The sequence below is a fragment of the Ornithodoros turicata genome, chromosome 2 (assembly GCF_037126465.1).
Source record: "Ornithodoros turicata isolate Travis chromosome 2, ASM3712646v1, whole genome shotgun sequence".
Lineage (NCBI taxonomy): Eukaryota > Metazoa > Arthropoda > Arachnida > Ixodida > Argasidae > Ornithodoros > Ornithodoros turicata.
In genome coordinates, this window is record NC_088202.1 from 131,505,823 (window position 1) to 131,532,212 (window position 26,390).

The following is a 26,390-nucleotide window of genomic DNA, read 5'->3' on the forward strand; positions in this document are numbered from 1 at the left end:
GCTGTGGTAAGCTCGTGCAAGAGCTCGTGGCGAATCACGGGCCGAAGTGATGCATTTAAAGGGGCACTAAAATGCAAAAACGACTTGCTCTCAAATGAAAGTCCGTGTTTGAATTAGTGTAACGCAGGCAAAATTAGTTCACACAGCGCTACCGTTTAGAAGAAATATGCAATGAAAACAGAACTGTCTTTTGCGGCAACGAATGGGATCCCCAGGAGGCAGAGATCGGCGGCATCCAATGAGACAGCGGTAGAAGCGCGCACAGAGCCATCGTTGCCGTGTAGATTTGGAACGGGCCCGATCGTAGTGTTTGCAAGGCGCACTATTCTCGAGGATCTCTTGGGGATCCTCCGAGTGAAGAGATCCATCCGTGGATCTCTTGACGCGTTGGATCTCTTGACGTGGAATCTCACGCCGCTGTTCCAACTTTCGCTGGCGACGAAAAGGAAAGTCTCAAGGACTGGATCTAGCGGGCGAACTAATCGCATCACTGGCAAACTGGACGCCAAACCTGACTGGTGTCGTTGCAAGATCGTCCCACATGGCCGTCCCCAATACGTTTCTGTATTCTTTAATCTAACATCTCAATAGCGAGGAGCTCTCGCATACCTCTAGTTCATTTGAAGTACGACAAGCATTTTTGAGCGCCCTGCCATAACAGCCATACAATACGTAGATACAGCGTCAAAATCAAAACACAGCGGTTTCCATGGGGTGCGGAACCGTAAAGTGATGCTCATGCTACGCTGTGACTGCTGCGTTGCCGTCCGCGTGAAATATCAAGATGCGTCTGACGCGCTCGAGTACGCGCGAGAAACCGGTTCGCCGGGGGAAATTGTGCGCGAAGCGTACTACGGCGCGTTTGTCGCGCTGAGATACACGCCATGCGGTTACAGCTTTACTTCACAGACTAAGGTAAGTTCGATTAGGCCTGCACTCCCTGAACCAGTTCCGTGCAGTGCAGAGCCAGTTCTGAACTAGCGCAGCACTAGGCCACCTCCAGCTCAACGGTGCAACACTAGTGCCGCCGCGAAACGAATATCGAAGTGCAGCGCTAGTGCAGGCCTTCTGCTCACCGCTACGGATTGTAAGATCGCGTGTGACATTTCAATCACATGTGCATTGCTACTTTTTAATTTCGAACACAATGAACTGTTCAACAATTGTGCAAACAGCCATGGAACTTGTGGCTGTGGAACTTGTGGATTCTGACAGCGAGGACGAAGAATTCGACGACCTGGTAACCGTGATAGCATTGAATCTTCTGCGAACTGACAGGAACCGTGTTACCAATGTACACCGAAACTGTAGTGAATCGTTATTTCGACTTCGAATTCAAACGTCTCTTCCGGCATTTACATTAACTATTATTTGCCTTGTGTCGTCTGCTGCCATTGCCGTACCGTTGAACTGACCCCTGCGGGAGTGCAGAGTTTCCTTACACTAGGGCTACACTTGGCGTGCACTGGTTTGAAACGAACGAGACGGTGCAGGGGGTGCTCGGCTGCACTGGCGAAACTAACGGGCGAGTGCAACACCACCGGAACTGGTTCAGGCAGTGCAGGCCTAATCGAAAGTTTCGTTGAGCACCATGGGAGCACGATAGCGTTTTGCGCTGCGTGTGCGACGTGTGTCAGTTGATGGTACGAAACGCAAGTAGCGGAATATGCAAAAGTGAGGTAGTCAAAATAAAGATAAAACGTGTATTCCCAAGCAGCGAAACAACCTGGCAAAATATTGTGCTGCTTGGGTTGTTGCTGGACACATACATCTGTAGTGCGTTTCAGTGTTGTGCCCAGAGAAATTTGCGACAGAGTGGCCTTATTATTAAAAGCGATAAAAAACCCCAGTGCGAGGGGACAACAAAAAGGACAAAAAAAAAGAACAGACAAATACAGCACAGTGCTGTGTTTGTCTGTCCTTTGTTTCTTCTGGGGGTTTTTATCGCTTTTAATATACATCACCAACCCGCCCGGATTTGAACTTTATTTCAGTATTGGGCTTATTTTGCTGACCTCCGAGTCATTATTACGTCGAACCCTCCACGCGGAAAAACGCCAAAATTTCCGATATAGCACAGAATATATATTTGTACCGCGGAAAATTGGGACTTCTGATGATCATACGGGTATTGGTATCAAAGTGGCACGCAGGCTGACGCCCTGAAACGTCTCGAACGGACTTAGACTAAAACGGTCTGAATACCAACGTCCGGCCAGAACTTATATCTTCACAGAGGTTGATGTACGTGCTAGTTGCCTTCGTGTAACAGTCCATTTCGCTTAGCGAAGCCATCACAGTATCCAGTCAGACGCGATCGCTGTAACGTCCCCAGAATGAAGAGGCAACTTGCATTGTGCCGTGAATCAAATTAGGAGTAGATTTACACGTAAGACGGGTCAGCCTACTCGTGTGCTACTGCACGTGCCGGAGGGTAGGACTGCGGATAATTTCGACCACCTGAGGGTTCTTTTGACGTGCGCCGGAAATCCCCGACACACGGTGCTGGAAGCCATGTTTATCTCTCCAACATTGCTACCGTCCTCGGCCGGGATCGAACCCGCGATCTTGGGCTCAGCAAGCCAGCACGTGACCGACTGAGCTACCGAGGCCGTGAAACTGCTAGTCTCCTCGGCTGGGTTGGGACCCGTGACCTTGAAACATGGGGGGTAGTCATGTTCACCGCTTATGCACTGTAGCCGCCGGCAAATAAATATGAAAGTAAATTGAGGGTTTCGGTTTGACCTCTCATTTCGTCTACTCAAAACTTATCTGCAGTGCACAGTAGCAGTATCGCTTTTATCGCTCTTTCACTTTACTTCAGCCACAGCATATTTGAGCGAGCTTCCTCATAATGCTTTTACATAATGTAGGTTTTCTTGTTTCCCTCAGTGGAAGCCTGCTGCACCCGCTGCTGCACCCGCTGCACCAACTGCAGCTTGGACAGATGCTGGTAGCCCAGCTGCTCCAAAGCTCTGAAGGAGCGAAAACAGGCTTCCCTTAGCTACTACTCCGATGGCGCTGTGCCACGTAGCCGCAAGGGTCCCTGCTCCTACTCCTGCTGCCGAGAATCCTAGAGCTCCTAGGACAACTGGTGAAGCCACTACTGCCAGGCCGGCTCCAACTGCAAAATACGACATGAGACATGTAAAACACTTGACTCGCAGCTCACCTGTCCTTTGCAAGCTCACTTATATGCACTCGTTTACAAAACATATGTAAGAGCATACTTGAGTGGAACTGCAGCCAGGGACACGGACAAGTGGGTTAAAACAAAAAACGACAGGAGACCTGCAGACTCGCAACTATATAGCAGAAGTTAAATGGAAGGGAGCACTTACATACAGTACACAGAGCAACCAAGCAATTGCAACATAGTAAAAACTTGAAGTGAACTTGCAACACAGTATAGTAACACGTGGAGCGATAAGCGATAACTAGGGCCCGGAATTTTAGGCATTTGCCTAAAAATGCCTATAAACCCCTAAATGCGACATTTTCAGGGTTGCTTGCCTTTTTATCGACTCTATTGAATTGTAGACTGTTTCAACATTTTTAGACGCCATAACGGACTTTTTTAGTGGTGCAAGTGCGAGTGCACCTTTCAGTCTCATGCTGAGTGCTGCATTTTGCTTTTCGTTTCTGCACCTTTTGTTATATTTTTTTCCCCTCTCTCTCTCTCGTTTGGTTTCCTTCACTACCTTGGTTTGCTAGAATGGGTTCATGTATACACAAAAACGCGATTCAAGGAATGGGCGCCGCCATTAGTGCTGCCACCCCGTTGTAGTCACAGGAAATATGCACGTGCGGACTGCCGTTTGCCAACTTCCTTCATTTTCCCGTGTGTGTTTCCGTTCATTTTCGTGGCCGTTTGGGTTCACTTCGTGGCCGTTCATTTTCTCTCGCTCGGGAACCGCGGTGTAGAGAAGATATCGCATCGTTGTGTCGTCGTTGGGAACGAGGCTAAGGAGCGCACTCATACCGGTGGTTTGAGAGTAACGCGACAGGGTCTATATTTGAACAAAATATTTGACCTTTCAAGTTCTTTGAGGGCGGAGAACTAAAAGTAGTATTCAGTATCGCGTTGTTTGAGGCCTCCTCAGCATTCGTTTACAAGTAGTCAAAGCATGTACGGTACTGTATCCTTTTTTCCTGGATTCATTCTGCTTCATTCTGAAGCACCAATAAAGTCGAAGTGTGTACCAGATTAACGTAACGTGCCTATGTTCGTATTTTATTGCCTATTTCGCTGTTTTTGAGGGCCTAATTGCATGCCTATTTCCATCGTTTTTAGTGCCTAAATTTCCAGGCCCTAGCGGTAACCCACTTGTCCGCGCCCCTGGCTGCAGTTCCACTCAAGTATGTACTTCAACCAACTACCCCGCTTCAACCCACTTCATATATAAGAGATCCTCGCTGCTGCTCTGCAAGAAACACTCCTGATTCCTGCCGCTGTTAGTGATGCTTTCAGTTCAAGGGTGTTGAAAATGCGGTGGTCTTCTGTTGTTTTCACGCATTTTACTGGTCACCTTAGAGATCGCTATACAAGAAAGTGTTCATCATATGATTTATTTAGTAATACTGCTCGTCCCGGCGCAGGTGCTACCGTAGAAGCGATATAACGCCAATAACATGCCATACAATGAAAATTATCCTGCGCGGTTTTGCAAAATATTAGATAATCCATTGAACTGCACATTTAGCTTGTTAAGGATAGATAATCACAACCTGCTACTGCCTCCGGTAGGGAATTCCAGTACATAATCGAAAGTGAAAAGAACCAGCTTTTAAGTACATTTATATTAGAGAATGGCTCACGTAAATACTTACCAGGTCTGAGTCAAGTATATTTACAGGTTCCACATAAGCTAAATAATCGGTGCGAATAATCAGCTATTCATTACATATAAGTCAGGACGTTTCAAGACCCTGCATTTTGGCTTTCACTGACAGTGAAAGCCCTGCACCCTGCCCTGCACCTATACGCGTCTTGTGCAAGCCACGTAGGTGAATGATGTCTGCCAAATTTGAAACCTGACTGCACTCCGCTCAACGATTTCAATATTTTGCTTTTCGTCCGTCCTGCTGGATACCACGTTGGTGAGCATGCGACTGGTAATTAAGAGTGGTACTTGTATATGCTGTTAATCGAATGTCACTTGGCGCATCTCTTAAGATGCATCGGATTACGTTTAATTCTTTTAACGACTTACCATTACCGTGTTCAATATGCTGACCCCAAGATAGTTTACTGTCTACGACTGCCCTTAATATACTTATGTTGATCAACATGCTGTATACTTAGAAGTTATTGGGGGAGAAAAATAAACTTCCGTACATTCTTCTGTAAAGTCAAAGGCATAACTGTCTTTACACTGACGCTCATTTGCCGCTATTCAAACGGTCTATTTCTCTGAGTGCTGTCTCTAGAATAAACTGGCCATCTGGTGTTGATATACAGTCAACCCTCGATTTATGAACTTTCGATTTATGAACTTTCGATTTATGAATTCCCTCGTTTTATGAACACTAGCACGAGGAACCAAACTTTTTACATGCATTTTTCCCTCATTTTATGAACCTCGATATTCGAATAATGAATGGAATTTCTGGGAAACAACTAGGCGTTGCCCAGCGTTTTTGACCTCAATTTATGAACGGATCGTTCTGAGGCCAACAAAAACATTTAAAGGGATTATTCGTGGTCTTATGAATGACGCCTGAACAGACAAAACGTTTTCGAGGTATTGCACCCTCGGTTCTTAACCCCTCGAAATCCGAACAACAAACGGGTTTTTGCAGAAGTGTTCCTGACCTCAATTGACACAGCGGAAGGCATGGTCCAAAGCAAAATTAAACTATTTAGTACTGCATAATAAACAGAGTGTGAATGCGCTAACATCTGTGTTTTGTGAGCCTGATACAGAAGAAGGCATGGTCCGAAGCAAAATTACACAATATATTGCATTATAAACACAATATCAACTCTGAAATACTGTTTCATTTACTCGATAGTACTCACTTAACGGAATTTTCGATTTATGAACGATTTTGCGGGGAACCGACGGTGTTCATAAACCGAGGGTTGACTGTATATGCAAAATTGACATAAAGAAGTTGATGCTACCAGGTTATGCTTAACGTTACAATGGACAAAGGAGTTTGTGAAACCATTTCCAAACTTTCGTAAAACATTGATTTCTGCGCATACTAAACATGCACATTGAAACAATACGTTTCCGCGATCCCGTGGTACGAAACTCTTTCACCCCATATCATCGTCATCATGTATTTCTCTCTCTCTCTCTCTCTTTCACCCCGAAGACCATATACCTATATGCGAATGCGTGGGTCCCGCTTCTGCTCTTTAACTCATCATCACCTCTTTGCTTGTTCTTGTAGTGGTGTTTTATCGGAGAGAAAAGAAGTGAATAAAAAGAAAGAAATTAAAAATGATAAAAAATTGGATCAACTTGCCCTTAACCATCAATAATAGTTTAGTTAGCAATAACTGAAACAATTTTCGTGAAACAAACCCCGATTGCAATGAGCAGTTAGTGTGTCTATATGACAGTACAGGACAGCGTCTTTCAGTGTGACAAGCCCTTTACCATGACGATAACGACCAGGGTTATTTCACACGTGAGCATGCAAAACTAATGTGATTCTATCAGGCACACATTAGTTTTAGTTTTCATTAGTTAGATGCCTTGTTCGTGAACTCTTACCCACAGCTCCAACCACGGAGTCCATGACTCTTCAGCACCAGTAGTGCGACGACACTGAAAGAGACAGTGCACAATATTGTCCTCATGCACCTTCCAAAGTGTGAAATAAAACGGCATAACCGTGGCTACTGTTTGAAGCATTTTTATTTTATTACCCTGTAGGTGGACCCCATGTGCAAAAAGTTTGCAATTGCAATGCCCATAGCCTAGGAACCGACGTCACAAAAAAGAAGCAAGGAAAATTAAATAAATAAAATAATATAATAATACAACAAAGGATGCCAGTAAGAATGGCTGTTCTATTCAATAGATCAGGTTGTTTGTTAGTCCTCGGAGTCCGCTACCACGAGTTTCTTTCTTTTTTTTTTTCGTTTTTGTTACGCAGAATGGAGCTGCATCCTCGCCGTTGCGCGACCCACCGCTGAATCTGTCTTGGAGAAACACTGGCTGGATGGCATACACAGTAGTTCCAGAAGTACCCAGTACACTACGAAGTACTTGCAAAGTGAGTCAAATACAGCTACAATTATAAAACATATAATGTTATTGCGGGAGTAATTAATTACAGTACACTGCAGCGTCGGGAGCAATTAACGAATTAAGCGTCCACAGTCATTAATTACAGCGTCCACAATGCCGAAACCAATATCAAAGTAATATCAAATGCAATATCAAAGCTTATACAGCGAGGCCTAAGAATGACCATGGTTCGAAATGGGATATCACTTATGAACGTGCCAGTTTGGCGTTTTTTCGGTGTCGTCGGGTTACGAACTCAATATCTTCCGAGTCTGCTTTTTCTTTTTTTCTATAATCGAACTCAAACTCGGTGTCTGCCTAATTCGCTTTAACATAAAGTGCCCATTTTAGCAAAGTTAGGCATTGCAACCCGCTAGAACACGAAGCGACGTGGGTTAGAAGGGTATGCCATGTATTTCACCTTTCACAATAACCCCTCTCCCGCACCCTTGATATCGGAGTCCGCAATACCAAAATCCTAAATTGTAAAATCAAAGCTCCGTCTAGGTCGTTTTCGAGAATGAGATGCACATTTCAGAGACGGTTTCGCCGGTTAGGCTTAGTAGTGCAGCAACACAAAACGTATCGAGGGTTCGCTATATATATAGATGATAGTTTTTAGTTATGTGGGCAGTGGCGTATCTAGAGCTGCCTGCGCCCATGGCAACATGGTTAACACGATGTCTTTGGGGATGCGTTTTCGTGTGGTCCGCACTAGGTTTCACACTACAACCTCTCTAATAGCGGGTGCTTTAGATCATTTACGAATGTGCCAGGTTGAGTGCACGACCTGGCACATTCACACCCGACCACATAATGGCGCCTCTGTTCACCTGGCGCCCATGGCACCTGTCCACACCTGCCACACCCTATAGATACGCCACTGTATGTGGGACCTATATAGTGACTGTAATAAGACCTAGGTTAGTCTACGTCTGTTGACCACACGTCCCCTTGAGTGCCGGCGTTGTGCCGATGTGGGATTTTCAATTTATATCATGGATTTGTAGAGTTTCTGGATACCCCCAGATTTTGCTGTCTCTGTTCCTCAAGTTACGCAATGGTCTCGTACGCGTACAAATGTACACATTTTAAGTACCGATGGATTAGGACACAGCAGAAACCACTTACCAGCGTTATAAATTGCAGTTGACGGTCCCAAGCGAGTAACGCCGACGCGTGGTGGTAAATGGTAAACGCCAGGCAGCCGACTCCAAAAACGAAACTATGCGCAAATACTTTCTGCTCTTTACTGCGCACCACTATGCGACTGCTTTCCCCCTTTCATCGCTCTCTCCCGAGAGCAGAGCAGACGCTCACCTGTATACTCCACTCATTCCAGTCAACGAGAAATATGTCGTTCGTGAATAATTCGTTCACGAGTCGCTCGAATGAACCGATGGATGAAAACATTCGCTCACTAATTCACAAGACTTCACCCACGATTCTTTGCCTGTGTCGCTCGTTCACCATGTGCACTGTGCAGACTTGTACGTATTTGGAGTATTGTATTTAAAATACTGTATTTTAAATACAATTTGCGGTATTTTGGTACTCTACTCAGTACTTTTTGTTTTGTGTATTTGTACTCTATTTAAAATACATTTTATGGTATTTTCTACTCAATACTCTAATTACATATTTTGGATCTCCCTCTCAAACTTTCCGTGTCTTGTCTTTCCCATTATCTCGCTTGTTCAGTGGAAATTTCCTGAGTCCCTCGGACTTGACCCGGACATTGGCCCTTCTTGGAGGTCTCCATTTAGAGATGTTGCCCCGTGTGTACTACTCCTTGGCGAGTGAGGGTTCTATCATGTGTGCTCTGACGCCGTGACGCCGAATTCTGACCTCGCCGAGCGGGGACCTGCTAGAAGTTTGCTTTGTTCTGGGTCCAGTGGCGTAGCCAGACCTCCAAGGTAGGGTGGGCTCGACACGAAAACTCGCCCCCCCCCCCCTGCGGATCCTGTGTCGACAACACACACATACTTGTGCACACTGCAAACTGAGGATTAAAAAAAGGAACAAAAATGGTTGATTTAGACGTTCACAGTACGATTACATGTATAGGCTGTCATGACCAATGAGGTGGTGTCACGAGATTGGAAGTATTTTGAAAAGCTCATACTTCGAGAACCATTCAAGAGTGCTTCTTAGATAGACGCCATGAACTGCAAGACCTTTCGCGATCGTCACACTGGTCCCCCCCCCCCCCCACACACACATATATTATGTTATCGGATTTGCACGATTTGTGTGGGTCGGTCCGTGGCAGGTAGGGGGGGCTCGAGCCCCCCCTAGCCCCCCCGTGGCTACGCCACTGTCTGGGTCACATATACTTAGTGGAGTTATGTGGCATCTCTTTGTCATCTTTTTGGGACTTGTGTTTAGATGACTCCTATCACACAGGAACGGCTTGCATAGTACGCGGGGTTTAGGTGATTCATGTCACATAGCGGCGACTTTTTGCGTTCAAGGATAAACAGTATCTTAATTGTATTTCAAATACTTTTTGAAGTATTTTGTACTTTATCTTAATTACTTTAATTTTCATGTATTTATACTCTATCTTAATTACATTCTAACGTCAGTATTTATTATCTTATCTTAAATACATTTTTGAGTAACTTGTACATGTCTGGCACTGTGCTACAGCGCGGTGGCAGCACAGTCGCCATCTATGGTGTAATCCGCGAAGCGGTCGCGTCGGCGGCGTCGGCCCGTTCGCATTTGGTATTGGTATGCACGGTGCAGAGTGGGGCTCCCTTTTCGGCGGTCGCCTGATCACTTTCAAGAAATGTGCAGGCAAACTGGTGAAACATACTGAAAATAAATAAGAACTGTACGCGAAACATGCATGACCAAATTTAAAATTTGCTGCGAACTTGTACCGAAACAAATTTAGCGCAAAGGCATTCAACTTAATTTTTTTTAATTGCCTGTTAGCGCCGCGAAGCAGCTGTTGCTATGAGCAGCGTGTAGACGTGGACAGATGGAGAGAGGACAGCACGAAGGAGTGGGGGACATGGTGTTTAGTATGCGTCCTGGGCCGACTTCACGGGGAACTGTGGCAACATTTGCCTGGAAAGTCTTTGGAGAACTCAAGGAAAATCTCAGGCAGTACAGCCGGTGGTAGTGGTACAATTCGAACGGTCCACCTCCCAGTCTTTCGATTGAACCGGTTCGCCGAAGTTTTTAATGTAATTCAAACATGGTCAGACTTTCAGTGAACACATCTTCTCACTGAAGTTTGGTATCCTATGACACTGCAATAGATTTACGTGTCAAGTGTTGTAGATCCTCAAAGCTACGAGTGCGTTCCCTAGTAGCACAAAACGACTTGTAAACGCCTCAAAAAGGAAGTGGCAAAACTTTTTTTTTTTTGCTTGTTTGTTTAGAAAACGTCCTCTATCCTGTCTACATAACGTCTTCTAGCTTTGGTTAATTTGAAGCTTATTAAAATTATTATAATACGTTATTGCGCATTATACTATAATATTATTATTACACATTATTAATAATTAGAGTCTCGAAGACTTCGTCGAATCGGTCTTGAAGAAGTCTATTTTATGTTTCTATGTTGTTCCAGGACGTTAACACAGCACACCCTTTCCCCTGCCCAGACAGAAAATTTAGGTTGATGGACATCTGCCTCTTCTTTTTTTTTTTAACTAGGCCACCGTCACCCCACACGTACATTTACATTGTCCGTTTCTCCACTTTGTTGCATGCAAGTGTTGTATGAGGCAGCCTGTTGTATGAGGCAGCTCTGAACGCTTGGGCCCGAGCAGCATACCGGCGGCGTATTGACATTCAACAAGTAGAAACAGTAAGGGGGAAATGCACCGTAGCATGAGTCATAACTTGTGCAGCACGCGTCGTGCAGCCCCATCTGCCCTTGAATAACCGGATAAGCCCACATGACCGGGGATCCACATGAGAGAGAAATTTGATATCATATATACATACCTTTACCCTCTCGCTTGTTTCCTTGCCTCATCTGGACTCTTATCCTCGTTCTCGCTTTTAAGAAACCCTGCCGTGGACAGTGAGCGTCTCCAGACAGGCTCGCATCCATCATCAAGCCCTACTGCTGACATTGCTACCAACATTTAGTGGCCCGGCCCTCTATCAACAGCATTTCCCTGAACACTGCCCATTTCACGCTATATACGCTTTTACGCCAATGTAGCACCATGGAGCCACGTCAGTTGAATTACTGTTTTTCACATGGGCACCAGTAGTGCAACCACTGCATATGTTGCATTTTGCAGTTTAAAGGGGCGGTGCACACCTGCTTGGGAATTTTATCCAGCTTCTTCCTGAAGCACAGTAGAGCAATGTAATTTGAGTCACTGTTTACTGCTTTGGTGCCGCGGGTATATCCACGGGCACACTGCAGTTTAAAGGAGCGGTGTACACGCTTTTAGGAATTTTACGTAATTTCTACCAGAAGCAAGGGGAGCGCTGTAATTCGAATTACTCTTCACCACATTGATGCCAGTGGCGCAGCCACCGCTGTTGCATTTTGCAGTTTAACGAGGTGGTACACACGGTTTTAAGAATGCAATTTAACTTCTTCCAGAGGCACTGGGCGAGCAACGTAATTTCAATTACTATTGACGCTTACGTCGGCAGCATAGTCCTTTAAAACGAACGAAACCTCCTCAACCATGGTGCCAAAGACATGATCAGAGAATTATGCAACGTCATTCTACTGGGATTGTAACAGAGGCCACAACAAAATTAATTCGGAATACGAGGCAGGAGACCCTTCTAAAACGGGCGAAACCCCTTTAATCATTGTGCCAAAGACATTATGCACGACTTATGTCATGCCATTGCAGTGGGATTGTAACAGAGGTGACCACAAATACGGAAAAGGCAGCAGCAGAGCCCTTTAAAACGGGCGAAATCCCTTTAACGGTCAGCCACGCCGATTTCCCGATGCGTTAAAATGGTTGTGATATGCAGAACGAGCACATCCAACTGCCCCCGTAACGCACCTTGGTTTCTCAATTTTGTCTTCCTACTACGAAAACAAGACATGGGCACAGCCATTTTTGTGACGTAGATGTAGAAAACCTGCTCCATCGACGTAGACGGAGAATCGTACTTCTGATTGTATAAAAGCTCTTTCTCCGACTTTCCTGGCGGCTTCTCCATTTTGCGAGGAAATCCAGTTATGGCGGCCGGTTATGACGAGGGTTTCGTCCGAGGTAATCCTCAGTGGTGATTGGCCACTCGTGCGCGTCGTACCCGCCTCTTCCGTCGCCTAATATGTATTCGTTCCTGATTTCGAGGGGAGCGTCTCGTTTCTATTGTTCGACGCCGCTTTGGCTGCCGCGCGCCAAACGCTGCGGCAGGACGCTGAACTCCGGGGACATTTTGCGCGAAGTGTACTACGGCGCGTTTCCCTGAGATACACACCATGCGGTTCCAGTTTTACTTATACAGACTAGTTTCGCTGAGCACCACGGAAGCAGGATAGCGTTTTGCGCTGGGTGTGCGACGTGTGCCAGTTGATGGTACGAAACGAAAGTAGCGGAATATGCGCGAAGGTGAGGTAGTCAGAAGAAAGATAAAATGTGTATTCCCAAGCAGCGCAACAACCTGGCACAATACTGGTCCAATCCTGGGCCCGTATCGACAGTATTGCACCAATATTGGGCCAAGATGTTGCGCTGCCTGGGTTATTGTATCACACACACATCTGAATAGCGTTTCAGTGTTGCTGTTCGCCCATTACTACGTCGAACCCTCCACGGAAGAACGCCAAAATTTCCGATATATAGCACGGCATATATATTTGTTCCGCGGAAAATTGGGACTTCTGATGATCATACGGGTATTGGTATCAAAGTGGCGCGGGAGCTGACGCCCTGAAAGGTCTCAAACGGACTGAAACGGTCTGAATACCAACATTGGGCCAGAACTTCACAGAGGTTTATGTACGTGCTAGTTGCCTTCGTGTAACAGCCCATCTGGCTTCGCGAGGCCATAACAGTATCCAGTCAGACGCGATCGCTGTACCGTGTAACAAATTAGGAGTAAATTTACACGTAAGGTGGATCAGCCTATTTGTGTGGCGACGTGCTACACGTGCCGCAGGGTAGGACTGCGGATAACTTCGACCACGTGGGGCTCTTTTGACGTGCGCCGGAAATCTTCGACACACGATGCTATGTTTACCCAGAGCCGTTTATAAAGAGAGTTATAAGCGAGTGGCCATTAGGAGGAGCCTAACCCGAATCGCGTCATGCGCCGTCACGGCTGAACCACCTCCCTCGCCGTGCTCTATTGTTGTCCAGTCGTCAACCGGTTGCCGACGGCATATTGATGCAGAGCATTGGTCACGATCAGGCGCGGATCTAGAGGGGGAGAGGTCCGGACGCCCCTCAATTCCAGACTTAAACGTAGGGTTCAATGGACCGATCTCAGCATGCACCGGGCACTTGTCCATAGCGGACCCCCCCCCCCCCCCTCCTCGGAAAAATCCTAGATCCGCCCCTGGTCACGACTGTGAGCTGTCCTCCGACAAGTCAGGCATAAACACGGCATTTTCGATGCGACAACCATAGTTTTCATAAAAGAAAATGTAAGAACGACAATGTCGAAGTGCCCTCGGGATAAAAGAAGGGTACGGACGCGACCAGATTTCAAAACACCATTCAAGGCTTCGTTTTCGAGCAAATGCTGGATCAGGGTGTCGGAGCGAACCGAAAACCGGAACCGAAAAAAACCGCTATTTTGGTGCGAACCGGAACGGAATCGAAACCGTATACGTTTTTTTCGCTCAGGAGGGAAACCGGAAAATATATTTAACGGTTTTCGGTCCAAGAAAAAACTTCGTCAGTTTGGAATACGGATAGGCGAATGAAACAGACGTCGTGTGCTCTGAAGTCATGTCATGGATACTATACGAGAGTTACGGTTACGGCGGAATGTATGTCGGTATACTATGACCCTAAGGCTCCCTTTGTAATGGTTTATCGTTCGCGCACGCACACAGACTTAGAGGTACATGTGACTCTCTAGCAATGTGCCGTAAGTTCATTTCAATTTGATCCCCACAAACTCTCCTCAACTAAACAGCGACCCAAGGGGGCTGCGTAGCGGCTTCTTTAACGGTAATGTCGCGCAACGCGTCCCTTGTTTGAGAGCAGCTAAGTTGAACACATTTACGTATACGCGAGGGCAAGCCCGTGCGAAATGGCAACTCTTTTGTGGACAGGACACGAAGAAAATAAAACGGAGCCATCGAGCGCGTTTGTGAGTGAAGGTGTTCCATTTGCGTCGTACTGGTGCGGTGGTGCTTGCTGGCTAGACAGTATCAACAGACATTCGGATAGGACGCGATCGCTCCAACCCAGCAAAAAAGAAAGTACTTTACGTATGACATCACGACAAACAAGTCCGTTTGTAGCATGTGCTTCAAGAACGGAGAAAGCCCATTTGAACAGACACTAACCTACAGGAACCAGGAGCCACCAATTTCACAGCTGTTTATTAATATTAAATACCATGTATGCGGAAAAAACTGGTTTACATTTTGTAACATTTATTTTTTTTATGGGGATGAATATTTCCAGCAGAAGCGGAACCGGTTAAAAACCGGTATGAACCGTTATTTTTTTGCTCCGGAGCAGAACCGGTACCGGATCGTTTATGATGTAACCGGAACGAAAACCAGAACCGGTACCGGATCGTTTATGATGTAACCGGAACGAAAACCGGAACGAAAAACGTTTCGGTTCGACACCCTGTGCTGGATAATCTCGGCAGCTGCGCCGAAAAAGTCACCACCACCATGGCGGCCAAACGCGGTCGTTTGACGTCATGTGAAAACACCCTATATACGGCTGTGTTTACCACCCGCACATATCTACCGTCCTCGGCTGGGATCGAACTCGCGATCTTGGGCTCAGCAAGCCAACAGATTACCCACTGAGCTATACAGGGTGTTTCAGTTAAATCCCCGGGCTAAATAATTCGCGAACGGGTGCACCAATCCACGAGCTTTCTTTTTTACAAGTATCTGTCCGATACCACGTACAAGCTGCATACCGTGTGAATGAGTGGGAGGCGCTCATTATTAAAATAAAAATGCAAATGAGTTTCGTAAAAAAGCGTAACTTCTAAAGCAGGGCGCTGTCGGCATTAAAATGGGTACTACCCCTTTTGGGACCTTCAGTGGACACCTTTTAGAGAAAAATCTGCCACCGAAGCGGGTCATTTGTTGCAGTAATTAATTGGTTTCGGTTTACGTATTTTTTTTGCGGCTGGTCGCGGCGAAGCGCAAAAGGGCGTATTTCATTGGTGTAATTCATTTGTGTAAGGACGTAATTCATTGATGGATAAGGGAGTGAAAGAGCGTCCTTTTGCGCTTCGCAGCGACAAGCCGCGACAAAAATACGTAAACCGAAACTAATTAATTACTGCAACAAATGACGCGCTTCGGTGGCAGATTTTTCTCTAAAAGGTGTCCACTGAAGGTCCCAAAAGGGGTAGTACCCATTTTAATGCCGACAGCGCCCTGCTTTAGAAGTTACGCTTTTTACTTAACTCATTTGCATTTTTATCTTAATAATGAGCACCTCCCACTAATCCACACGGTGTGCAGCTTGTAGGTGGTATCGGACAGATACTTGTAAAAAAGAAAGCTCGTGGATTGGTCTTGGTGCACCCGTTCGCGAATTATTTAGCCCGGGGATTTAACTGAAACACCCGGTATACCGAGGTCGTGTGCTGGTCTCCTCGGCTGGGTTGGGACCCGTGACCTTGAAACATTGGGGGGTAGTCATGTCCACCACTTATGCAAATCAATATGAAAGTAAATAGAAGGTTTCTGTTTGACCTCCCATCTTGTCTACTCAAGATTTATCTGCCTTTACTGCAGTACACAGTAGCGTTCGGACAGCGACCTGTGACTTATGTGGTTACAGGTCAGTCCATCATAAAAAAAAAAAAAAAAAAAAAGAGGCTACAGACCACACATGCCTTAAACCGCTTTTTTGCACTTTTCCTCGCACTCTTCCTCGCACTTTTCCTCGCTTTCTTCACTTTCATCGGTTTTCTTTTTCCCTGAGCCGAAGCCTGCTGCTTCCATTGCTGCACCAACTGCTGCACCAGCTGTTCCACCCACTGCACCAACTGCAACTTGGACAGTTGCTGGTATCCCAGCTGCTCCAAAGCTCTGAAGGAGCGAAAACACGCTTCCTTTAGCCACTACTCCGATGGCGCTGTGCCACGCAGCCGCAAGGGTCCCTGCTCCTACTCCTGCTGCCGAGAATCCTAGAGCTCCTAGGGCAAGTGGTGCAGCCAGTACTGCCAGGCCGGCTCCAACTGCAAGATACGACATGAGACATGTAAAACACTTGACTCGCAGCTCACCGGTCCTTTGCAAGCTCACCTATATGCACTCATTTACAAAACATGTGTAAGAGCATACCTGGGTGGAACTGCAGCCAGGGACGCGGACAACTGAGTTAAAACAAAACACGACAGGAGACCTGCAGACTCGCAACTAGCAGACATTTAATGGAAGGAGGCTCTTACATACAGTACACAGAGCAACCAACCAATTGCAGCACAGTAAAGACTTGAAGTGAACTTGCAACACATAGTAACAAATGGAGCGATAAGCGATAAGTTATTTCACACGTGAGCATGCAAAACTAATGTGATTCTATCAGGCACAGATTAGTTCTAGTCTTCATTAGTTAGATGTCTAGTTCGTGAACTCTTACCCGCAGCAACTGCAACCACGTGCTTCATGACTGTTCAGCAACCGTACCGCGATGACACTGAAAGAGACAGTCCACAATATCCTCCTCATGCATCTTGCAAAGTATGAAATAAAACGGCATAACCGTGGCTACTGTTCGACGCATTTTTATTTTATTACCCCAGGTGCAAAACGTTTGCAATTGCAAGTGCATGGGGAGTACTCAGACTGGCTTAACATAAGAGGGCGAAACAATTTAATATGATGTTTCGATCATCGTTTCGTTTTGGCCACCGAAACGTCATATTAAGTTGTTTCCTTCTATTAAGCGAATGTGTGTGTGTGTGTGTGAATACATGTGACGTCCTCTGACTTTTGGTCTATCGTCAATTGCAAATGGTTTATGAAACAGTTCCACTTGCAAAACACATTTTCGTTAGACTGATCCGTGGGCCACTTGTAATACGAAACGTTTTTCATCTGGGCGGTAATTCCGGTGCGCGAAGTGAAGCGGTGGTGACAGGGTGGTGCCGAGCGAAGAGAGTTCGTTACGACTTTTATTGAAATTTCGTACGGTAACTGAATAGAAATTTTGAGTTGTAACGCCCACTTCGAAAGGAACACAGTTCGTAATTTGAAATGAAATAAATAATTGGGTGTTTACGTCGCGAGACAACTGAGATCATGAGCGACGCCACAGCGGTCGGTCTGTGGATTGCTTTTGCCCACCTGAGGGTTCTTTAACGTGCGATGAAAGCTGACCACACGGCACCCCGTATTTAACGTCCCTCGCGGAGTAATTTGAAATGAACTTGCGTGAGCAATGAAAGAAGAAAGTCACTGAAAAGGTTAGCCAGCTGTAGGATTCGAACCCACATCTTCTGGATTACCGTGAGCACTTTTGTTCCCATTTATGGACTTGCAAAAGGAGGAGAAACTTATAAGATCCGTTGCTTCAGAACCAATGCATTCTTAAATTTATTGTTCACTATACCGCCACGACTTCTGGTCATGTATATACCACCAAGAGAATACAGATGCTTCGTTGGAGCACTGTTCGGTGGAACCACATCACGCATCACGAAGGCTTCAAGCGGGATGACGGGTACCTTTCAGATTAGCATTTCTCTCATTGTGGACCAGTTTTAGTGTTTGCCACACTGAAATGTAAAACTTTCAGTAGCCTTCTCATCAGATGACTTGTGACCTTCCACTGTAGAAGCTGCAGCTCTAATTGCGTTTTTAATACATGTCACTCCAGCATGGATACGACTTGACATGAACCTGGGATGCGCGATAGAACATGTGATGAGATCATTCGCTCGCTACCTTCTTCGGTGGTAGCGATACCAGCCAACCATATCCGCCAATGCGAATCAAAGACGCTCGACCCCCCCCCCCCCCCCCGTTCCACGCGCCATCTGTCTCCACTAACTATAACGAAATTTGGAGTTGGTCCGAGTCGGCCGACACCACCAACCACGACCAACTCGAGTTGCTCTGAATCAGTGGCGAAATAAACTGACTTAGGCTTAAATAATGGCAGTTTTTTTTTTTTTTAAAGAAGGCATCAGCAGTTAGATTTGAACCTATGCACTGAGATTGCTGCAAGGTTGTTTGTGGGTGGGGTCACCGAGTTGGTACGCATAAACGCGTAGACGGCATGGTCATAAGGCGTTGGTTGGAGCTGGTGCAGAAAATTGACCCGTGTGAACGCAACCCCGGTATCTGTTGCTGACGCGTTGCAGCCAGGATATTCTAGGGTTTGGAATCTTTCGTGAAACAGTAGAAATTGCGGACACTGTGAACAAGATCCAACAATTAACGTGAGCTTGTATCCGAAATCGCATACAAAAGTGCGTCCCAAATTCTGCTATATCCCGCGGCCCATCAAAAATATGAGATATCACATTGCGAACGCATCCCCCCCCCCCCCGCTTTTTGCATGCCACAAGCCTTCCGATCTCGGTGCACAGGCAGTAGTCACGATTACATGAAATCGACAGCTGCGCATCGTACACCTCCTCGCACCCAGGCATGTAGAGGATACTCGAAAAACGTATTTGAAATAAGATACTAAATACTGCGATCGTAAAGTAATTAAAAGACAGTCTAAATACTCATAAAATGTATGTATTTAGAGTAGAGTAGTAAATACTTCAAAAAGTATTTAAGATACATTCAAAGTACTAGAGTCAGAACTAAATGCAAAATTTAGGTTGTGAAATTAGACGTAGGCTTTATCCGCTCTTAAGGGGAAATGAAGGTAGAATAAAGGGTCAGAAGAAAGGCGGCCACCCAGCAAAAAGAACAGAACTCCATAAAATGGATTCCTTGTGGACCCCGAGAACATGCCAATTATCTGCTCCATTCGCGGTGTCATCCTCCTCACGAAGACACTTATGTATAGAGATGGTACCCAGAAAAGCCGTCCACGGACTCAGCACTGAAGATGCGCATCAATCCTCAGCAACTGCGCGGCCGACCTTCTCAGAAGCAAGCTGAACTCAATGGCAAAACGTTCCTGGGGCGATGACCTTTCTTTGTAACCCTTAGTTTACCTCCTGGTTTCCTCTTTGTCGCCCTAGATTGCCTCGGCCCACTTGCTGTTTTTCTGGAATTGTAACAAGCAAGTTGCTAGTGAGCCCTGTTCGCCCCTCTTCCCCGTGGTCGTCACACGACACGTGGCGCGTGGTTGGCAAACTGAGGTATTGTAATGAAAGTTCAATATTTGCCAATGGCCCCATGAAAATCAAACCAGTCTGCATACTCCCCGAAAGGAAGGATAAAAGTAATAGGAGTATTGAGTAGCAAATACGAAAAAAAAAAAAAAAGTATTTTAAATAGAGTACCAAATACCTTCCTGTAAAAGTACTGAGTAAGATACTTAAATACCAGCGAAAGTATTTAAGATACAGTATTTGGAGTACGATACTCCAAATACCTACATGCCTGCTAGCACCTATCCCCACAATAAGCGGGTTGGTTGACGTGGCCCTGTCGGAGAGGATTTGTTTCAGCCACGATATTTTTACGTTATTTGACTCGTTGAGGGGTACAAAGTTTGGGTGAGTTTGTACAGAAAGAGGTCCCATAGGTAATGCTAGTTCTGGGACCTCGAGTTATTATCTTGTTTGTTAGCAGCTCTATATGGTGAATATATATGTTAGGTAGGTCAATCCTTCAAGAAAGAATAAACATCAACAATAGATATACAGTGAAATACATATTAGCGTGCAGTATATATAGTAGGAATAGTTAAATTATTACATTAGGAAATATACTGTATACAGAGTGATATATCCTATATACATATGCCTCGTAAACATATGGCTCTCACTTATATGTAATTTATGAACAGATAAAAGACAAGATACATAAATGTATATATATATATACATAAATGCACAAACCAGTCAGTAGAAGAAAAAAAGAAAGTCCAATGTTAAATGGCGCTAAACAGCATTTAACGGTCAAAAAGAGTGTAGCATGTAAAATGAGTGTAGCATAGTGTTCTATACGTTAGTTAAAATATAACGATATAATACTCGTTTGAAGAACAGGAAGGATGATAAGTTCGTTATGTTTGAGGGCAACGAGTTCCAGAGTGTAGAGGAGTAGTGAGCAAATGTGAATTCACCGTAATTAGTTCTGCATGTGGTAACAGTCAAAGCGTTTTGCGATGATGTTCGAGTTATCTTGGTGGGTTGTTTGTATGTGAGTTTGATGTCTGAAATTGTTATCGTCTTGTGGAGTATTTTATGGGCTAGAAGTAGAGCGCGGAAATTGATCAGTTTTTCCAATGGGATTATATTTATTGCTGTGTATACGGATGTGACACTGTCAGTGCGCTTCATATGTAGAATGGTGCGTATGGCAGTGTTTTGCGCTATTTGAAGGGGGTGGAGCGAAGATTTATATGTAATGCCGTATACAGCTGCACAATATGCTAAGCGAGAGTGAATAAATGAACTATATATTGTTATAAGTGACTTTAGAGGAAGGTATCTGCATAGTTTGAAGAGGAGACTAATGGATTGGTAGGTGCTTATGCAGAGAGAATTAATGTGATTGTGCCAGGAGAGCTTTTCGTCAATGATGATACGTAGAAATTTTGTACGTTCGACTTGTTTTAGTGTGGTATTGAAAAAGTGTAAGCTGAGGTTGTCTGTGGTTAAGCGTTTGTTTTTTTGGTCTAAATAATACGTATGTGGTTTTATCGAAGTTTGCTACTAGTTTGTTTAAGATTAGCCATGACGATAAGTGTTGCATGACGTCATTAGCTCCGGAATATACTTCGTTAATGGTTGGTCCAGAGATAAATAGGGTAGTGTCATCCGCGTATAGTACGGTTCTGCATGCGAGCTGCGTTGGTAAGTCATTTATGTACACCAGGAAAAGGAATGGTGCTAGTATTGACCATTGTTGCGATACGCTTTCGTCCCAGACAACGCTTGTGAGTGTGATTTGAAAAAACTAATCTACTAAGAGGGAGTCCCATGGGCTAGGAACCGACGTCACAAAAAGAAGTAAGGAAAATAAATAAATAAATAAAATAATAGATGCTAGTAAGAATGGCTGTTCTATTTAATGAACCAGGTCGTTTGTTGGTCCTCGGAGTCCGCTACCACGAGTTTTTTTTTCTTCTTCCTTTTGTTACGCAGAATGGTGTTGAATCCTTGTCGTTGCGCGACCCCCTCGCTGAGCCTGTCTTGTTGAAACACTGGCTGCCTGGCATAGAAAGTACTCTTAGTTCCAAAAGTACCCCGTACACTACGCATTACTTGAAGAGTGAGTCAAATACAGTTACAATTACAAAACATGTTATTGAGAGAGTAATTAATTACAGTACATTGCAGCGTCGGGATTATTTAACGAATTAAGCGTCCAAAGTCATGAATTACAGCGTCCACAATGCCGAAACCAATATCAAAGTAATATCAAATGCAATCAAAACTTATACTGCGAAGCCTAAGAATGACCATGGTTCAAAATAGGATATCACTGACGAACGTGCTAGTTTCGCGTTTTTTCGGTGTCTGCCGTAGTCGCTTTTGAATAAAATGTACATTTTAGCAAAGTTATGCTTTGCAACGCGTTAAGGCAGGGTCCCATAGCCTCGATTTGAGCAGCAGCAGCAGAGCAACAGCAGCGGAGCAGCAGAGCTGCAGCGACACGAGCGGTCCCATAGCACTGGGCGAGAGCAGCAGCGCTGCCGAGTTGCAGGAATTCCCTGCTCTCCCGTATCCGAATTTTTGGTTGCTGTGCTGCCCTGTTGCTCTGCAGCCTGAGCAGCCGGTCTCGAAAGCCAATCAGGAGGCTGGTTGGTATTGTTTTCGTTCGACGGTGTTCAGGGTTAGCAGGGCGGTGAGTGACGGCAGAAGGTTTGTTTCTGGTTGTTCTGTGATTTGATTCTGAAGACCTGGATACGCTGGTGATTGCCAGTAGTTTGGAGAGAGTGTTCAATCATTGGGACTGCGTGAAGTGCGCTTTCAGGACATAATTCAGTTCATATAGTTCAATAAAGTGTTCGACCGAACCTACGTGATACATATGTTATGTACAGCTCGAAGCAGAGTTAACTGGAACGCCGCGTCGACCAGCGGAGCAAGAGGGGAGCCACCCTGGCGGCGTCTAGTAGAAATAAAGGGCGAGGAGGTTTTGACATTTCCATTCTACTCGGAGGGGTGTTTGCTGTGGCGTGCCGAAGAGTGCGCAATCGGGCTGGCGTTATCAACGCTGCGCTCGTTTGGTTTTTGCGACCGTGCCTGAGGGATTGCGAAGAATCGATGATATCCCGATGGCGCGTGGCAGGTAAGCACGTGCGAACCAGTCGTCTCTCACCCCTCCCAAACTTCCAAAATTACGGCGAAGTGATCCAGACGACGAAAATTTTCAGAAAAAGGACTGATGTGGGGCAAAAAAAATAAAAAATAAAAATAAAAATGCGATTTGCGAAAGGTGGGAGACGCAAATTGGGGAACATGCAGTCGAGGTACGAGCGAACCTCTGCTGACGAAAATTGAAGTGAGGACAAAGGTCATGGTGAATTTGTCTAGCTCTGATGATTATTCACTACACCAATAATAAAAAACCTTCACGGTGACTCCCTGCACGGTATGCCAGCATGCACACACACACAAAAATTGTGTGTGTACTAATTGGCTGTGCTTCCGAGAAACTCCCGAGAGACGCGATATGCTACACCATGAAAGCATTGTTTTATTATTATATTTAAAAACTCATTACGATGCTTTCGCGATTACCATCACTAATTATTTCAAGCATCTTCGTATCCTCTATTCTGGGCACAGTAAATTTTCCGAACAGAGACAAGCTGTTATTCATTTCATTCGATCACAAAATGAGCGTTTCGGATGACGAGTGCCCATGAGCCATCCCGTTTCCAGGCGCGTGACATGCCATCGATTCTCTGCATTATCTCAGACACAATCGCCCAAAACACAAACAGGCGCAGCGTTGATAACGCCAGCTTGATTGGGCACTGTTCGGCACATCACAACGAACACCTCCCCCTCCCACACCTCCCTCCGACGGAAATGGAAATGTCGAAACGCCCTCTCCCTTTATTTCTGCTAAAGGCCGCCAGGGTGGCTCCCCTCTTGCTCCGCCGGTCGAAGCGGCGTTCCAGTTAACTCTGCTTCGAGCTGTACCAGTTGTAGCTACATGTTCGCTTGTTTTCTGGAAAGTACTTCAAGACGCGTGACCTGATAACGTACAAGCAAATTACTTTCACGTCCATGCCGTGTGAAAACCAAACCGAACAAATTTCTTGTGGTCGGTATTCCAAGACCTTGCTAGGTGGTTGTAAATGAAACTGACCCTTGAAAAGGGTTAGATGGAGATAGACAACGTTCAGACAACAAAAAAAGGTTCGTTAGAGATAGATAATGAACCCATTCCTTGTGAAAACAGGCAGAAAGCAGTGAGTACTAGCAGAAGGGGCCTTTGTTTTCGTTAGACAATTTTATCTCACTAAGAGCAACGTACGCATTTGACAGTCACCGTAAATCAAAATAGTATAGTAACGAGGCAATATTTATACGACAAAATCCCGTAGAAGAATCTCCACACAACATAGCAAGGACTGTTCTGCACAGCAGTGGGACGAACCTTGTCATGAAACTAACTACACATCAACGAAGGGTCAATCAGGTAATACGAGGCTCAGACCACCACCACCACACTCATCTCAAAGTTCACTTATGAGCTCCAAATCCACAATATAACTCTCACACAAACGCCTTTCACCTAGGATTGCGTTCCTAGGTGTGTGTACTAAAAGGCTTAGCCGCTGCGTACGCCTTAGGAATGTGCGAAATGTAAACAACGATCTGTCCCCTCTATGTTGTTCCAGCCTCAGAACATCAGTTTATCTCTTGTAAACAATGCCACGGTTGCCAATACGCTTTGTGTATTGGCCAATACGCTGCTGCCGCTAATTCAAAACGAAGCTATGGGACGCCTCCAGCAGCAGAGCAGCAGCAGCAGCAGAAAGCAGCTGTGGCAGCTGCTCTGCTGCCATGTTGCTGCAGCCGCACCGCTGCTGCTCACATAAAGCTATGGGACGCGGCCCTTAGGCTTAGCAGTGCAGCAACACAAAACGTATCGACATTCGCTATATATTGGTGATAGTTTATAGTTATGTGGGACTATATAGTGACTGTAATGAGACCTAGGTTAGTCTACATCTGTTGACCATAGGTCCACTTGAGTGCCGGCGTTGTGCCAATGTGGGATTTTCAACTTATATCACGGATTTAGAGTGTTTTGAGGATACCCCCAGTTAACGCTGTCTCTCTTCCTCAAGATACACAATGGTCTCGCACGCATGCAAATGTACACGTTTTAAGTAGCGATGGATTAGGATACAGCAGAAACTGCTTACCAGCGTTATAAACGGCAGCTGACGACCCAAGTGAGTGACGCTCACGCTGCTCACGCCGTGTGGTGGTAGCCCGGCGCCCGGCCCAGGCAGCAGACTGCAAAAACGAAACTATGCGCAAATACTTTCTGCTCTTTACTGCGCACCACTATGCGACTATGCTTTCTCCCTTTCACCGCTCTCTCCCGAGAGCAGAGCAGACGCTCACCCACTGATCTAGATTGTAAAAGGCTTTATAGATAGAGATGAGTGCGCTCACCTGTCTGTTCCACTCGTTCCAGTCAGTGCGAAATATGTCGTTCGTGAATAATTCGTCCCACGAGGCACTCGAATGAACCGAAGGGTGAAAACATCCGCTCACCAATTCACCAGGCTATACCGACGATTCTTTGAATGGTTGCTCGTTCACCATGTGCACTGTGCTTACTGTGCTACAGCGCAGCGGAAGCGCAGTCGCCATCTATGGTGTAATCTGTGAAGCTGTCGTCTTGGTGCGGAGTGGGGCACCATATTCGGCGGTCGCCTACTCACTTTCAGGAGATGTTTATGGAATGGATAAGATTCAAAGTGCAGGCAAACTGGTGAAACATAACTAAAGTTTTCTCCGAGTCATTTGCATCGAATTGACTCATCACTGACGGTGAAACACGACCAAATTTAAAACTCGCTGCGAACTTGTACCGAGAGAAACTTACCGCAAAGGCATTAAACTTTGTTTTAAGTTCACTGTTAGCGCCGCGAAGCAGCTGTTGCTATGAGCAACCTATAGATGTGGACAGATGGAGAGAGGACAGCAGGAAGGAGTGGGGGACATGGGGTTTAGTATGCGTCCTGGGCCGACTTCAAGGGAAACTGTGCCAACATTCGTCTGGGAAGTCTTTGGATAACTCAAGGAAAATCTCAGGCAGTACAGCCAGTGGTACGATTCGAACGGTCCACCTCCCAGTCCCTCCCAGTCTTTCGATTGAACCGGTTCGCCGAAGATTTTAATGGAATTCAAACGTGGTCATGCTTCCAGTCAACACATTCTCTCACTGAAGTTTGGTTTCACAGGACTCTGCAATAAATTTACCTGACAAGTGTTGTAGAGCCTCAAAGCTATCAGTACGTTCCTTAGTAGCACAAAACAACTCGTAAACGTCTCAAAAAGCTGTTGGCAAGATTTCTTTTTTGTTTTTGTTTTGTTTTGTTTAGAAGACGTCCTCCATCCCGTCTACATAACGTCTTCTAGCTTTGGTTAACGTGACGCTTATTAAAATTATTATAATACGTTATTACACATTATATAATATTATTATTACACATTGCACATTATTATAGTACATTATTAATAATGAAAGCATTGAAGACTTCGTCGAGTCGGTCCTGAAGATATATTATACTATAGTCTATTATGTGCTTCTATGTTGTTCCAGGACTTTTACGCAGTACACCCTTTCTCCTGCCCAGACAGAAAATTCAGTCCTGTGGATATCCATCCGAGATAGTCTGATGGAGACCTGCCTCTTTTTTT

General features: G+C 45.4%; 2 long non-coding RNA genes across 3 annotated transcripts; both read right to left on the minus strand.

The window, feature by feature from the left end:
* Positions 1–2,793: 2,793 nt before the first annotated feature.
* On the minus strand, positions 2,794–8,508 carry LOC135384048 (uncharacterized). The gene is made up of 3 exons (XR_010420222.1): positions 8,379–8,508; positions 6,729–6,782; positions 2,794–3,124 (listed from the first exon to the last, which is right to left on the minus strand). It is a non-coding gene; the product is annotated as an uncharacterized LOC135384048 (long non-coding RNA).
* A 7,576-nt stretch (positions 8,509–16,084) lies between these two features.
* LOC135386151 (uncharacterized) lies at positions 16,085–25,283 on the minus strand. 2 transcript variants are annotated; one of them, XR_010420610.1, is made up of 4 exons: positions 25,137–25,283; positions 24,881–24,974; positions 16,994–17,050; positions 16,085–16,589 (listed from the first exon to the last, which is right to left on the minus strand). It is a non-coding gene; the product is annotated as an uncharacterized LOC135386151 (long non-coding RNA). The 2 variants fall into 2 exon arrangements; XR_010420609.1 differs by lacking the exon at positions 25,137–25,283 and having other exon boundaries at positions 24,881–25,017.
* Between the last annotated feature and the right edge of the window lie 1,107 nt (positions 25,284–26,390).